Source organism: Coturnix japonica, chromosome 3, assembly GCF_001577835.2.
Source record: "Coturnix japonica isolate 7356 chromosome 3, Coturnix japonica 2.1, whole genome shotgun sequence".
Lineage (NCBI taxonomy): Eukaryota > Metazoa > Chordata > Aves > Galliformes > Phasianidae > Coturnix > Coturnix japonica.
In genome coordinates, this window is record NC_029518.1 from 43,724,793 (window position 1) to 43,741,799 (window position 17,007).

General features: G+C 36.9%; 1 protein-coding gene across 3 annotated transcripts in view; it reads left to right on the forward strand.

Moving 5' to 3' along the window:
* PLEKHG1 (pleckstrin homology and RhoGEF domain containing G1) overlaps positions 1-17,007 on the forward strand; it is a 123,253-nt gene that overhangs the window by 50,803 nt on the left and 55,443 nt on the right. The window contains exon 1 of one of the 3 annotated variants that reach the window (XM_032443925.1): positions 11,298-11,386. The exons of the other annotated variants lie outside the window; for them this stretch is intronic. The gene's annotated coding sequence lies outside the window, so the exon portion shown is untranslated. Of the gene's footprint in view, positions 1-11,297; positions 11,387-17,007 lie in introns of those variants that run through there. 3 annotated transcript variants of the gene reach the window in all.

Consider the following 17,007-nt stretch of genomic DNA (forward strand, 5'->3'; position numbering starts at 1 on the left):
CGTTCAAAGTCCTAGGATTGTATTTACTGATTATTTAGTACAATTGTTTTCTTCTGGCTAAAATGCTGTACTCAGCTCAGTTAATCTGTCGTACAGTATTTTAATAAAATCTATGGTTATGATCCCTACTCTCTAAATGTCTCTGCTTTCTAAAGCAGAGCAAACACCAACTTTTATTTCAAGGTGCATTCTCAGTGACGTTTTTCTTTTTTAACAGTATTTGTTCAGTGGTTGACATGGTCCTCTTTAAAAGTTTTTTTCTTTTTTTTGCTCACTTGAGCGTGTTCTGTCTGGCTACCATTGATTTTATCGCTCATTCATAACTGGGAAACTCAACACTGAAGTCAAACACATTTGAGTTTCAGATCCAGACAAGGTTTCTTGTCATTGTGTTTCCATCTTGCTTTGTGCAAACAGGTAGTACTTTTGTTGGCTATTCTATACAGCAATTGCATTGAAAGCATTTGAAGCCAATTTTTTTTTTTTTTTAATTTTTTTTTCCCCAAAGTAAACATTCTGTGGCCAGGAGGGCTTAATTAGTTCAGATACCTTGACTGCTGGTGCAATTTCTTATCTTGAAAGCAGTATCCACTAACAAATCCTTTATTTATGTTGAGCTTTGGAATTTCCCTTGAAATGCCTTCTTGCAAACTCTTCCCTATTAATGAAAAGTGAACGGACTGTCAGGCAAAGAGTGAGGCTGCAGGTAATCAAGTTAACTATATATGTTAATGCAGGTTTCTCCTCACCAATGGCTGATTGGATGCTTGTGATTAACTTCAGAAAGTGCTAGTGTCATGCTTATTCCTGTGTTGTGCTTTGTTACCCTTTGTTATACCATTTAAGAAAAGAATCTTCTGTTTACGCATGGAAGCGCTGAATTTGTTAATCAAATATCTAAGGCTATGTTTTCAGTGCTAGAAAAAAGGGAATTGTTAAACCACAATGGCCGTGATAGCAATCTCAGTGTGAAATCCTAGTGGGCAGGTAGATTTTTTTCCTCTAAAGCAAGCTGAGATCACTGTGTATTCTCCATTTCAGCCTGAACAAAACAGTAGCTTATTTCCTTTTTACAACGGTGAAACTAACTCAACTTTATTCTCTTGGCAGAAAAAGGTATCATTTTATTTTGGTTTTGGTAAATTCTTAGCCCCATTGTAAAATGTTCTTTCTTGTTACAGGAATAAAGGTAATCCTAGAGAATCCTGATAGAATGTCTGAAAAAGAAAATCTGTGAAACCTTTAGGTTCTGTTTCTCAGGTTTCTGGTTTAATAATAGTATATGATTGCACTGACAACTGGTTAATTTGAGAGTATCATGTCATAGGAAGAGAAAAGGAATATGTCAAAAGTTGCTGCTTTCTTTTCTTCATATTGTGTTAAAGCTTGTGTGTGTTGGATCAGTGTAACTGAAGTACCCCTTAACAACTCTGTCTGCTGTTGAGGTCTGACTTCTTGCAATAAAGTTGAGTCTTTAGCCTGGTCATCAGATTAAAGAGATGAAAGTCAGGAGAAGAACTGAACACGTGAGGTGTGTGGTAATGTGATGGAGAGAGTGAAGAACCAGGCAAGACTATGCCAGAGGTCTCCATGGAGGGTTCTGTGGATTCAGTGGTCATGGTATCATGTTTGGTCACAGTGTTGTGTGTAGTGACCCAAACATACAGAAGTCATTTTTTTTTTCACCCACAAATAACAAAGGAAGAATTTCCCCGTAGCTTTTTTATCACATGCTTTTCTCACACTCCTACTGCCATAGCTGGAAATTCAGTCATTCCCAGTGTAATGTGAGGAAACTGGGAAAACCACTGTCCCAGAGTAAACCCTCATAATGTGTATCAAGGTTGTTTTTACAAGTGGTTATCCAATAGAGGTTGTTCAGGGACATTCAGCGCTGATGTGCAAGGTAATACTAGTGTGCAAGTAGACAAAAGAACAACTATCATAATTATCAGCATCATCAGCTTCGCTGACGGACAGTAGATCTTGAGAAGAGCCAGATTGTCAAGAAAGTCTTCTTTCACATTGTGTGCAGAAAAAGAGATGATCAGATCCAATCTGTCAGTTCAGCTCATTTTAAGCAATAACATGTATTTGCGTAAGAATTAGGTATCAACTTACCTTAGATGTTTCCAGGCAGCTATTGCCTTGGCTACAGCTGGCAGAGGAGTGGAAGTCAAATGTGACTTTAAATCTGATGAAAGCAAGTGCTCATGAATGTTATTTTTGCAGTGAGTTTAACATGTAAGGGCAATAGAGAATGTGCCTCCACAGAGGCATGTAACTCAGGATGGACTTGTTCAGGTCAAAGGGAAAATTTCAACAGTCAACTTCTTTTTTTTCACACTACCAATGCACAGTTCTGAATTTAATACTGTAAGACTTGAAATGAAAAGAATGAATCAACTCCAGGGAGAGATGTTATAATTTTCAGTATTAAGTCTCTTGTGGAATGGAGTCAGAGATCTTTGTTTTTTATCAGGAAAAAAGGTCATAACCTCATCAGGCATTCCCTCCCTTCCTCATCTCTCCCCAAAGGTACAGTACTCTTAATTGCTTTTGGCTGAGAAAAGCTATGAGGAAGTTGGGGAATATGTTTTATTTTATAATGTTGTCAGTAGTACGAATGAGTTCATAACCTAAAATTACAAAGATGTTGGTTATAAGGGTGTATCTACTGCAGTTTTTGTTTCCATTTCTTTAGCTTGTACAGTGCAAACAGTGATAGATACATGATTAACATGAAGAAATTGAAATTTTTGTAAATGCTTAGAACTACTTATCTGCCTGTTTCTTACCAAAATCAGTAAGCTTCTCTGTGCATTAGCCTGATGTAGTGTAATACTGATGACTCTGCACGTGGTCCATATACAGCATAAAGAAGTTTTAATATCTCTGCTAGATGTGTGTTAAAATAAATTTAACAAGTAAACAAAAAATGCAATATCTAACTTAGTATTTCATTTTTTTTATTTAAGACAGCAAGAAAAACAAAACCAAACTTTTAAACCTTTCTTTCTGCGATATTATGTTTATTTTCTGGATCAAGACCGTCCTAATAGTTTGTCATCAACTTAGCACTAAATGTGGAATATAGTCAAGCAGAGATGCTGGAGATGTAGTAGACCTTTCGCTTCTGTAAGCGGAGTGATGTTCAAAGAATTGTGTGCTTTGTAGGATAATACAGACTGCAACAGAGCTGTGATATAATTAGTCTAAGCAAGTGTCTGTGCCGTGTAACTGTGGTGGAAGAACTTTTAATCTGAATATATTTATATTTCTGCTGCATAAATGGACATATGACTATTAAGTGAATGCATATAGGATATGTTTAAAATTGAAGTGAGGAACTCTGCTTGAGAAGAAGAGTGAGATTGCTCTGACCTTTACTCTTTGCTCACAGGAACAAAGCTAAGTGCCTGTGATAAAGATAAAAGTGTTATTGCCGTTTGCTGAATTGGGGCAGGTATCAATACTTGAACACAGTGGCCAAATCAAAGGTTGTTAAAAATAGACGCAACTCAGAACTGGGTCAGGCTTACCTAACAGAGGTGGTTTGCTTTCTGATGCATGCAACTGAAATTCTCTCTCCTCCAAATTCTTCAAGTGTATTAGAAAGGGCCCTGACACACCTTGCACAACTTCTTTTTGAACAAATGTGATACAAAATCTCCAAGTACTTTATTGTAAGTTACACTAACAAAAGGAGCAAATGAGCTCCTGATCAGCCAGGAAGGAGATGAGGCTACAAACCCTGTCTGTATTGGTGAGGCAGGGATTGGGAAGATGTTCTACCTGAGGAACAGAGGTGGGAGATAATTAAATTGGTTTTCTGTATGTCTGTACAGCAGTTAAGAATGTTATCACTAAATTAGTTTCTTTTCTTTTTTTTGTGATCAAAATTGATTGTAGGACTGAGAAGTCAGAGAGAGCTATGCTGGCAGAGAGAACACAAGTGCCTCCTGTGCTCCTTCCCCTTTACCATCCCAACTCCTTTTCCCCATATCCAACCTTAAAACCTTCAATCAGTTCTTTGATATTTTAAATTGTGAAAATGTTCCAAGCATTCCAGACCTGCCAGTGCTAATTAAGCTTCAGCACTGCACAGGTTTGGTTTTTTTTTTCAATTTAAAGTTGAGCTCGTAAGGAATATCTGAAGGAGTAATCACCGTTATCTTTGTGGGGATCCTGCCTCACGTCATACTTCAATACTATTTCTGTGGACTAAATTTTAGTTTGTCTTTAATTCACGCATCCCTCAAATAGAAAGAAAAGGGTTAATGGAAAACCTGCATTAGTTGGTTCTTTACTGTTTGCAACTTCTTTGTTGCAAATTTTGGTCATAATTCCTGAGAACAGGGATACATAATTTCTTTAGCTGGTGGTGTTCATGACTGCAGACATTAGTTCACTATATTTTCCAGGAGTTTTCTTTTGAATATACTGCTCAGCATGCATGGAATATGACCACTGTTTGAGAATTATTTATAGAGCAACAACTTGTAGTTGTAATTCAGGATAGTTTAGCATGCATACTGTCCTCCACTGCATCTACAATTTATCTTTTAATGCTAGGGCAACTTTGTGTGATGTTTTGACCCTATGAATATTTTACTCAGGTACATGTTGTATTACCAAGAATATAAGACATGGCAAACATGACTGGTGACAGCGACCAGTGTGAGGTGTATTAAAAGATGTGGTAATTGTACTGGTTGATGTGCTGTGGCCATTGAATGCCTGATGTATGCTCCTAGGACCTAAATTCATATGTATGCTATAGCTTTAATTCTACCTAGCACAAAAGTCAGTTTTGATTATGACCATGCATGCAGCAGATGTCATTGTTTCATTATACGTGATCTATACAGTTTGTATTAGCTTAATAACAAGCGCTATCTCTATGTGCAACTGCTATGTTGCTACAAACAGGAGTTTGCTTTCCTAGCAGTGAGTTTTATCCACCTCCAGGATTTCTGTTCTCCTTGACTTAAGAGTCCCCTTTGATTTCCTCCCTTTATTAATACCTAATTTTAATAACATTTAACTTTGTTCCAGATTGAGGCTCTTATTTAAATATGACTGCTGTTCATAAAAATGCTTTTGTTCAAAACAGACAATGTCTTTTTTCTAAGACTTTTTTGCTGATCAAGCTGTGCAACAGTTATATTTTCTTTTCCTCTCCTCTCATTTCTACTCCTTCTAAAGTCTTCTAAACTTTCAGCTTTGGTTCTGAAAAAATAGTTCTTTTTGACATAATAATTAAACTGGAAAACTGCACCTCCATTGCTTTGTTGGAGAAAGAGAAGATAAACTAGTCATACATACCTTGGGAAAAGAAGTTAGGGTGCTATGTCTTACTCCGTTTTAACTCAAGATGTGTCATTTCTGTGGCTTTGGTCCTACTTGGTAACTTCAGTAACTTAACTATGTCTCCAGAAGAGAGAAGAAAGGAGGTGCTGAATGCATCAGTATGCTCATGCATTGAAGAAGGGAGATTTATTTTTTTTTATTCTTAAATTAATGTAGTTTATTTATTATCCAACCCATATAGCTATTCCTTTGCAAACAAAAAAATATGTATATATATATTATTTTTTTTTGTCCCATTTCACTTGACAAGATTATTATTGTGTAGTTTATTATTTATTATTATTTATTATTATAATTTATTATTATTATATTTATATTATTTATATTATAGTGTAGTTTAGCAGTGCGGTGTGTGGGCAGAAGGGATGCTACTATTTTAGGAAAATCTTTTCCATCAGTCTTCTGTGTAGTCTGTAGGGGAGTTTAAGTCCTAGCCATAGTACAAATAATGTTCCAAATAGCATTTCCCAGACAGCTTATGGAAGGCAATTCTGGAGAATTTCCACATTTAAATAACTGAGAGATATCACCTGGAGTGTTTACAGCTTTCTAGAGCTGGAGCACAGAACTAGCAATGGAAAGAGCACTCAGCACTGCGGGGGGATGCTGCAGAGAAGGAGACACTGAAGAAAAACTTTCCTGAAAGAGGCTTTTCTTCTTTTTTTAAACCTGACTTCTCTTGCAGGCCTGAAGAGATGTGTCCATCTGTGATGTCCAGCTGTGTGATATCAAAACTATAGATTTAAAATTAGAATGAGAGGGTGACTCTTCGCTATCTTGTGCTAATCGTATGCTGAACGTCTCCCAGAGAGTAACCAGTTTCGCTGCTTCACAAGTGTGCAAGTAATCCTGGTGGGAGTTACTCTGCAGAAAGTATTTCTAAAATGTTTGAAAACAGCAGCAGCTAATTACCTTCTGGAAGACAGATAAATGTTTGTTGGGCAAAGTCTGAATTGTGGTGTTTGTATACTTGCGCCTTGGGTGAAAATGAATCTACGTGTACTATAGGACAAGTCTTAAAGTAAGCATTTTCTCTTCTGCTACCTATTTCATCTTTCTTAGTTTTGTTTGCTTATCCTAGAAGTTTTTAACACTGTTGCTCTAGGCTCTAAAAGCAGGAAACGTTTCATTAGAAATTACCAGTAGTTTTTTTGTTCATTTGTTTGTTATATATATATACATATATATATATATATATATAATATGCTTTTATATATAGGTACATGTAACTTTTTTGTTTGTTTGCTTGTTTGTTTGTTTGTAATTTTTGTCATGGCCCATCCATGTGAATGTTGCAAAGTACAGAAAGCACTTAGTGACTGCTCAATAATGTGAAATCAGAAGCTTACCATGGTATGTCATCTAATCTCTAAGGTAATTGTGATTTCCAAGAATTAAGTAGCAAAGAAAACAAACATAGCATTATCTCATTATTTTATGCCAAAAATTCTGAGGAGGATTTTTCTGGAATTGATCACTGGGTGCAGCACAGCTGATTTATCAGTTGCTTTGGCTACTGCAGCTTGTTCAGGTATCTTATAACTTCTCAGTGATGCAACAAATTACTTTACTTCATGGCCTGAGGGACTGCTGAAGGGACTGTTTTGGTCATTGTAGTAATTGCATAGCTGTATAAGAATTGAACCCACAAACTGAAGGCATGCTGTCCTGGGAAGAACTATGCCTTATGGCTCATGTAGCTCCAGAGTGTGGTATCTTTATTTTCCTAGGCATTTCTGAACACTTTGCTGAGGTGATAGAGAGAGCAGCCTTTTCTCTTGGTAGCTCCTGGGTGTCTTCCAGGCAAGGTGAAGGTGTTCATGCAGTTACAACTTGAGAAAAAACCCACTGCAAGTCAACACTGAACTATGTACCCACCAGCCCACGGGTGCTGTTGTGGGAGGAGGGGCTGGATGTATGTGTTCAAGGAGAAAAACCTGGATTAAACCAGGGTTTAATGTGGATTTAAAGTATCTATGAAGCAGTATACTGAGTTTGAACTGGTTTGAATATTAAGTACCTGAATATGTTTTTCCTTACTCTCTGTGATATCCTCATACTAGCATTGACCTCTCTTGCAAAGATTTTGACTGGAATATGAAACAGGTAAATATTTTATTGTGGCCTATGTAAAAGAGCAAGAAAATACAGAAAGACTACTTTGGAAAATTTTCATCTTTAAAAGAGATAGAATTTCTGTGCCTTAAAAATATAGGGGAAAAGGAAAAGGCAGCAGATGGGAAATGCATTGTGATCATTGCCTTCATGGATTAATCTCCTGAATGACATGTAAATATTTGCGAAAGTATGCTACCTCTGTATGATTTCTTTTTCACTGTATTTATACTTAGATCATGTTTGCTAGCAAGGGCAAGATACCTTGTGTATTTCTCAACCACGTCTAGAGGTTTGAGAATGGTCTAGATAGTACATGTCCAGTTATTATAATCTTGGATAGCTTTTCAGATTCATCTATTTTTTATTTGTGGTGCTTTCCACTACATTAAGTTCTTGCTAACTTTTGATACCACCACCTGGAGGATGGGGGGGAAGGAAATTCAAAAGAACAGTCTTAGAAAATCTCTTTTTTCCACACTGGCCTGAAAAGTAACTTGCCTTGTTAATCTTGTTTGCGTTCAAAAGTTAGAAGTAGGGGAAACAAATATATATTATTTCACATCATTCACAAAAGAAAAATGTTAATAGCAAAGTATGAAATATTTAAGAGTGTTTCAAATCTGATACAACCTGCATAACAAATACCAAGCTTAAAAATATCTGTGGACCTTGCTGAGCAACCTTTATTTTATTACATGATTTATTTCTAATATACACTACTATTTTGATAATGCTTATTTACATTGGGTATTAAATATAAGGGATTTTGCTTTGTATTCATAGATTGTATGCTATCATCTATTGTTTTCAGCTTGATAGTATTCCTTCATGCAGCTGCTTACTCGTTGCTAGATTAATTTCACCCCTTCTGTTATTTCCATTTTAAATCAGCGCTAGATATTTGGTTCACTCATGTGATTTGGAGAGTTGAGATTGTCAGCTACTTTCGTGCAGCTGGAGAAAATCTATTTGTTCATTTCTTAACCTTTTGACACATTTGTTTTTACAACTCTGACTGTTTTTGCTGGGGAGCTGAAGTGCAAAATAACCACTGCAGAAGGAAACATCCTTTGTTACTATCAGTGTGTAAACTGAGCCTAATGCAACGGTTGGCATGTGTACGGAAAAGATCTTTACATACACATGAAAACCCTCAAAGAAAGTCCTTCCTTCATGTGTCTGTTTACTGAATTTTTATTTGTTGAATTAAAAGAGATTTTTTAAAAAGCTTTATTCATTTATACTAGGTATATGACCATAAAAATTAACTTGAAATTATTTTAACTACTCATTCTTTACTATCAGGTTCAACCTTTCTGTAACTTTACAATAAAGACTCAGCTAAGTTAAGACTTTTCTTCCTTCTGTTCATGGCTGTAAGTCAGGGAAGTCTGAGGAGTAAAGACAACAGATTTTCATGTAAAGATATTAAAATTCCCTTACTATCTTAACAAACACATTCAGAATTTAAAAATATTCTTAGAGTAATCAGTTTAAAGGTTCTACATGCTGTTTTATGATACTGTGCTGTCTTCAGCCCTGAGCTCAAGAGTCCTAAATCACTGGTGCATGTAGTTGGTGAAGAAACAAGAAATTTATCTATCTTTCATATCAGGGTATTGTATTCACCAAGTCTTCAGGCTTCAGCAACTTCACACCAGTCCTGTTTCTATTGCAATTGAGAAGCATAATGTTATAGCAAAATGACTAGAGCGTTTCAATATCTTTCCAGTAAAATGGAGGATTGTAACAGCATGGTGAGACAACAGATAGAGGTTTTTGTCCTTCTCCCATCTATTGTAAAACAAACATGTACCATTTGGCAGCAGAATGCATTATCAGTATTTCTTGCCCATCAGGTAAATACATGTGTGAAGTTGAATTTTTTCTCCTATCATAAAAAAATGAGTGTGTTGCAGTGCCATAAAATGTAACTCTGACTGCACATCATATAAGCTAACTAAGTTTAGGAGCAGATAAAGTCTATCTGCTGGGTCAAATGTGTCCGAATTGACATAATCCCATTCCTGACTGTGGGTTTGCAGGTGACCAGCTGGCTGTGCTGAAGGAGAGCCACTCTTGTGCTCAGTCTAGAGGGTAAGCAGAAACTGCAGCATTACTTCTGTGCTGCTGTGATGGATTTAATGAGGCAGAAGGTTGAACACTGCCTTGTATCTGAATTCATTTGTTATGTAAATAGAAAGTCTTGTAGTAACAGTGGAAGGGGAGAGAACAACTTCATACAGTGGATCTTTCTTTTGTGGTATCAAAGTGGATCATAGCCTCTTTAGGCTTCTGTCTCATGAGGCTTATGGATAGTGGTGCTCCTGAAAACAGATATGAAAAGTTATGGCAGATGGAAGTTAAGGTACATAGTACATTCTTTGCGGAGTAACCATTCAATTTGTTGTTTTGTAGTCTACTGTAGTCAGCGTGTTGCAGTTGTGTTCACCAGCTAAATATCTTGCTGTTCTTTAATGCTACCATGCTCCACCAGCTTCCCCTTGCTTAAAGTTCTGAGTGCTTTGCATTGAAAAGGGGCATGAAATTTGGAAACTGTAGGCATATAGGACAGTTCTGAAAATAATGGCCCTGAATGAAATATGGTGAATTGTAGAAGCCTACACAAGAGCACAGTCAAAGTTACCAGGCTAACTGCAATGCTAAGATTTTGTTACGCATAGCCTCTGCCTTCACTTTGTTGCTATACTCCTATTTCTTAAAACTATATTAAATAATTTGATGCAATAAGTATCAGTTTTCCATTCAGAAATGCATGTAACCAAATTGTGATATCAGATAGTCTGGAAAAGCAGAAACAATAACTTTTTTGTTCACTGTGAGTTGTTTTTCATTTTTTAAAATTATTTTTCATCTAACCAAATTCATAAGATAGAGCCTTTGCTGAAGTAAGGCTTAATACTCTTGCATCAGCTTATGTGTTCTGATGACAAAAAGAATAAATCATTCACATTAAGACTTCAAGAAATAAATGTGCAGAGGATATGTGCAAAATCCATTCAGTTTTTATGTTGAGTTAGAATAGAATTTCTTTTTCAGGAATCACTTATTTAATTTTAAACCTTTATATATAAACAGTAACAGGATATCAAGCAAACTTTTTGATGGCCAAGCACCACATGATTGATACATTAAATCCCAGAGACAAAGAACAGTTTAGTGAGTAAATAATTACTCTCCCAAGCTACTGATATCTAGCTAGTAATGGGAGGCATGACTTATTTAATATTAGTGGGGTGGTATTTCCAGTTTCTGATTAAATACAAGAAATGTTTCCTTAAAATTCATATGGGAAAAGTTCATGGCTGAGCACTTTGGAAATCTGAAAGCCCCAGTGTGCAGCATGCATGTCTGTTTCATTCCACTCTGGCAACTCTGAAGATTTATATTTTCTAAAAATGAATATACTTCAGATGAGGATGTGGAGTTGCCTAGTGAATTACTTTTATTTAAACTAACATTGTAAACTATCACTTTCCACTCCCAGTATGTAATGTGGGATCAATGGAGGGGACAAGTGGGAGTATAAAAGATTCCTAACTACATCGCTATATATAGAGTAATATTAGTCTCAAAGCAGAACTGCCAGTATCAGTGGTACATTCCTAAACCAACTACGTTAATTTGAGAAGAGGAAAGTAAACATAAAAAAGAAAGGAATGTCAATACTAGGGGAAGATGGTGGGCCCCAGCCTAACACACTCAGTGCATACTCCATAATTGTTTTCCTCTTTGCTAATATTGATTATTGAGTCCTTTATCTTAAATATGCTTCTTGCCATCTCTAGGTGTGAGAGACAAAGTGCTGACATGGTGAGACTTGAAATTTGAAATATCCTTTTCAGAGTGTAGAGAAGCTGATAACAAAATCATGGTAAGAACTCTGGCAAACCCCAATTATATTTGTCTTGCTTCTCTCCCTAGATATGTCATGCTATCATGTGAGTAAGAAAATCAATAAAAAAGAAAACCACAACCCAAAATCCTGTAAATTGACAACGATGACAGGCTAAGAGAACAAAGTGGAGAGGACTTTCAGATGATTTCATCCTCACATATTCTTCCCTGTGCAGTATTCTTCTAAGACAGTTATTAGAAGATGCGAAAATATTAACCATAGATTGTCCCAAACATAAGGAGTTTCTCCTGAGTGTTTTCCTAATACAGAGAAAGAATTTGTACACCCTCCTGGTAAACAGAATGCCACACTTTTAGAAACAGGATTTGTGTCAATGTCTTTCATCAAGTCCTAAAAGTGGGTTTATGTTGTTGTACCTTGAAAGGCAAAAGAGAATATTGAAGTTGAAGTCCCTTCTTGGTATTTCCAGCGAAACTGTGCTATGCTTGTTGAGAGATGCTTTTCTTGCAGCTGTGACTCAGTGTCTCTCAAATTCTGCGATTGAGATCTCTTATCAGTGGAGACCAGTTGACACCTTCCCTCCCATTTGTCAGCATACGTATGAACGTTATGGTTTAGCCATGGACCTCTTCTGGCTTTTCATGTTGTTTTTTGTTGGTTTTTTTTGAGCCGCAGTCAGTTGTAACAGTTGCCCTACAAAAGGCAGCAATGTGGCCACAGTGGATTTGACTCTTCTCATTACATCATGAAACTCAGGCCTTCAGCACTAGAAACCTTTGACATTGTTTTCAAAGAATTCCGCTGTGATTTCATTGGAGGGGAATGTTTCTCCCAGATTGTTTTTATAACCTTCAAAATATTTTGCAATAAATTTATAACTGGCAGGGCGTGTGCATAGTTTAAAAGTTAAAAATGTTTCAGTTCTTTTGGTTTAAATTAAAAAGATTGTATTCATTGAAAAAATCAATGGAGTGGATATTTTAATATCTTTTGGTGCTCAGTAAAGTGATGCTGATCAGTTGCTAAAGGGGCCTGGTTTACTCTCCTCACACTACTTGTCTTGGAGAAGAATATCACCGTTCCTATTGCTTATAGGATGTGAGATAAATGCTTTTGATTGCAGAAGTAAGTATAGCTGATATCATCTTTGGCTGTTTATAGAAACTGTAAAATAGGAAAAATGGAATGGAGGAGAACCGCTATCCTTTTTCACTTCAGGCTGCCTGGGGCCCCATCCAACCTGGCCTTGAATGCCTCTCTGGGCATAGGATGTCCGCAGCACCCTCTGAGTGAAGGGTATCTCCCTAACATCTATCTCATATCTCCTGTCTTTTAATTTATAACTTTTCCTACTTTTTCTATCACTGTCTCCCTGCACAAAAGGTATTAGTGAAGAGTTATGGTTTGTCTGTTTATGTTCTTCTGCTGACCAAAATTAAACAAACTTTACAATTCTTTTGCCAAAATCTTTGTTAATAAAACATTTTAATTACTACATAATTTATGAATACCTGTATAAGTGAAATATTTCTTACTAAAATCCTGCCTATGTAAGGAATGCATATAATGTGAAAGGAGAATGCCTGGCTACACTTCTTTTAACCTGTACTTCTTTGTTATAAAATAATGGTAGTCAGGGTTTCCAAAGAGATGGGGATTTGAAAAGTGAGCATGCCAGCTAATAGCTGTGGTAACAGGCTGAACCTAGCAGAATAATAGCCATGCAGTGGCCTCTCAGCCTTTCAGCATGCCCCACTTCTCAATAGTTGAATGCACAGCTTTGTTCAGCAGCCAGTCACCTCCCCAGCTTGACTGGAAGACCCTGGAGCTCAGCATCTCCTCTGCCCCAGCTGCTTCACCAGCCCTGTGCTGCTGGGCCTTACAGGAGGTAGTTCATGGGGGATTTACAGCCTAACCTTTTTATTGTGCTCACATGAGGAAAGCAAATGTTTTATTGTGTGAGGTTTTTTTTTGAAAATAAACAGGGATTGGGGTGAGAATGGTTCCTAAACAGTAGGCTGGGCACTGAATTATCTGGTACATTCCCAAGTGTAAGGGATATGGAACTGAGAAGCCTTTAATGCTCTCCATAAAAACAAGAGCAACAAAAGAAATTGTTTTCTGGCATGGTTTGTCAGAAAAGCCTACAGTCCAATGCAGAGGAAACACAACCTTTGCCCCCCGCCTTCAGTGACTTCAGGTCATGGTATTAGCCTTGCTGGCCCTGTTGCAAGCAGATATGCACTCTTGGTTTTGAGATTTTGATGTAGAGCCTAACTCCAATATTAAAATAAAGAGGGATTTGCTACTTGTTTCTTGTGGAAAACAAGCAACAAGATCAATGGTGGGAGTGAATGGCCCTATGGAAGAAAGATAGAGTGCAAAGGAGAAACCTGAGAAGAATAACTCTGATTTGAGTTCAAGAAGAGGGTTTGTTTCTCCATTCTCTGTCTGTGATTTGAGTGCTGAGAAGACACATATGAACTGTGCACTGAGTACTGTTGGTGGTTTCCCCCATATGGATGGATTTGGATGCTGGTTAGAGTTACCTGTGATCTAAAAGCTAGCCATTGTGAAAGTGTTTGAGGCTGCAAGAGAGAGGTGATGTAGTACTGACTGTTGCTGTGGAAGCGAGGAAAGCAGGAGAGTGGTGACAGTTATGTGATGTCTTTTCATGAATATTTCATTTTTTCATACCTTGCTGCAAGATATGTATATGAAAAAGATATGTAAAAATACCTTTTTCATTAGCTTACCTTGTAGGGTGTTACATGCATGTAAAGATCAACTGAAATATCTCTGAATGTGGATGTTAGAGAATTCAATTTAGAAGTCCATGGGCTAATTTATCTGTAGCTGTTAGTGAAGAATTATTGTGGACTCTCAATATATGTTAATTTTAATTAAAGTCTGACTGTCTTTCTGTTTAAATTAAGCATATTATTGTTATATTAGGAGGAAAGCACAGAGAAAATCTTATAACCCAGTGAGTAGGTCACTGTGAATTTTGCACCAAATACTCACAGCAGGCAAATCCAAGTCTCTAATCTTTTTGTTTCTTGCCCTGTAGCTTCTGAAATGACTCTTGGCACTACTCATCTTAGCTACTGATGTGCTGGTGAGTGTTGCAGGATTAACACCATTTGTATGTGAGTGCAGTGTCTGTGCTACTCTGCACGCTGACACTGCAGTGATCTGCTATCATCTCAGTTCTTTCTTTGCTTCTTGGATATAGAAGTCGTAAGGAAAGTATTCCTTCAGTGTTCTCAATGGCTTCTTTTCATGAAAAAGCTAAATTGCAGCACATACTGCAATACTGCCTTAAAGCAGCATTGAAAGCATTGGTAAGCCACTTCCTCATCAAAAACACAGCTGTGTTGAAGTGTCTTTCACAGAGATACCTTAAAGTCTAATGACAGTATGGTAGGGGAAGAACAAAACAAGGTAAACAACCTGTCAAGATGTAAAAGGAACATCAGTAGAAGATAAAAATAGAATATTGTGTGTGACTGCACTGTTACAGGTCTCTTGTATATGGCAGCAATGAGAGATCGTGAATTACTGCTATGATGAGTTAGTTGTTGTCATTTGGCAGTCCTAGTCTTCAGGATCTTATTTATGTGAAATACCTTTCTCAGCTATAGAAGCAATGGAGAGGAACTGTCACACACCAGTACTTTGATCTTGAACACCTGCTTGCGTTCTTCTTATTTAGTTATTTTCATTCAATGATCTGTGAGGTTTCAAAATAGGCATTACTATATGCTGCAAAAATCTATTGCAGTCATTTTTTAAGTCCTAGGTACTTTTTCGGTCATTGAATACATTCCTATTCAATTGGGGTATTGAAAGAGCCATTAGCTTACTGTTATAAAACCTACCGTGTCTTTAGCAGAGTGGGCAAAAGAAAATGACTGCTTGAAAAGGCAGAACCAGCCTGGTGATGGACTCTGTCCATTGCCATGTCTTAGTTCCATCCTGGGTAGAATTCAAGGATTTGTCTCCCCAAGAAATAAACATGGATGGTAATTTCTGTGGCTGTTAATTTTGCTGAAGAGAAGAAACCCAAAGGAAAGGTTTTCTTTTTCTATAAATGCAAACATCTGTTGCTATGACTTTGGTGTTATTATTTCAGTTCTGTTTCAAAATTCCAGTTGCTAAACTTCCTGAGGTGCAGAGGAGGTTCCAGTAAGTGTCTCTGATTCAAAAATAAATGGAATAAATCCTTCAGTTAGATTTAAAGGAAAAGTTCAAGAATTTAAGGTTTCTGAAATACATTTTTACTTGGAATTAAGGAAACTGTCTTTTCCAGAAAACTGGTTTTTACATTTTTATTTGTTTTTCCTGCTAGACATTCTGTGAGTTAAACTGGAAGAGATGACTTGTATGTAGATTGTTTTGTGGGCAAACAATTAAGTGTTTGGCTGTGACTAGTAAGAATGTTTCCTAGATGCTATAATCCCTTTTGCTGCAATTGTGTATCCCTCTGTATGGTAGGCAAAATGAACTTTACATTGCTAGCTAGAACACATTTAGAATTCTTCTTAAAAACATTGCAGTGTATGTGATAGAGCAACCAGCACGCTGAACTGTACAGGGAGTACAGCCAATGACTCCAGTCTGCTTGTGCTGCAGAAGGCTCTGAAAGGTGAAATTCAGCAACAGCTTCTGCTCAGTTGGCTAAGGTTGGAAACTTCCATTAGCAGCAGCATGCTGGCACAACAGGGCTTTTGCTGAGCAGAGTAGGCTAATCCAAGAGGAAGAAGAAACCAGACCTGGTGTACGAGTGTCATTATGGTGATGTAGTAGTGTAGGTTGGAAAGAGATTAGCAGTGTGCCAGCAGCAAGGCATGATAATACATGGTGTTGAGCAGAAAGAAGAGTCTATATGGACTTTAATTCAGCTCATGCCGTGGAATTTTGACTACCAAAAATCTTAAAAATTCAAACACCACCACACTGAACAATTTTTGTTTAATCTTTCATAAACACCAGTATGGGCAGAGAAGAGAGTTTTGATTGCCTTATCATTCATGGTGGAGATAAGAACTGTGTGTTTATTCCCACATAGGCACTCAGATATACAAATCTACATGGAGTTTTCATTTAAAATCCATTTTACTGATATATTTATGTAACTGGGTAGTCTTTCTTTTTTTTTTTCTTTTGTTTTTCTTTTTTTTCCTAAAGAGGAGAGAAGCAAAGCTCCAAAGTTCCCAAAGAGATGGAAAACAATCCTTTTAGATGGCCTATAAATGGATCATTAAATCCATATGCTCTATTTACATTGCAGTACTTCAGCAGCATGTGATGGACTGTTCCTTTTGTTAGATCTCTCTGCAGCACTGTGTACAGATTAAATAGCTACTGCAATGCAGTGAGTTATTAATACATTACATTGCACTTTCAGTGAAGATGTCAGTGTGTCCTTAAGCCTGAATGCACCCTGTGGTTGTATTATGGTGTTTTGTTTTGTTTCGTTTTGTGGTGGTTTTTGTTTTTGCTTTTTTTTTTTTTTTTTTTTTTTTTTTTTTCTCCTCAGTTTTGGCAGGTACTGTTATTTCTTTAGTAAATCCTTAACTAATTAGCAATTATATAATAACATCATTCCTAATTCCCCTAAACTCCAATTACTA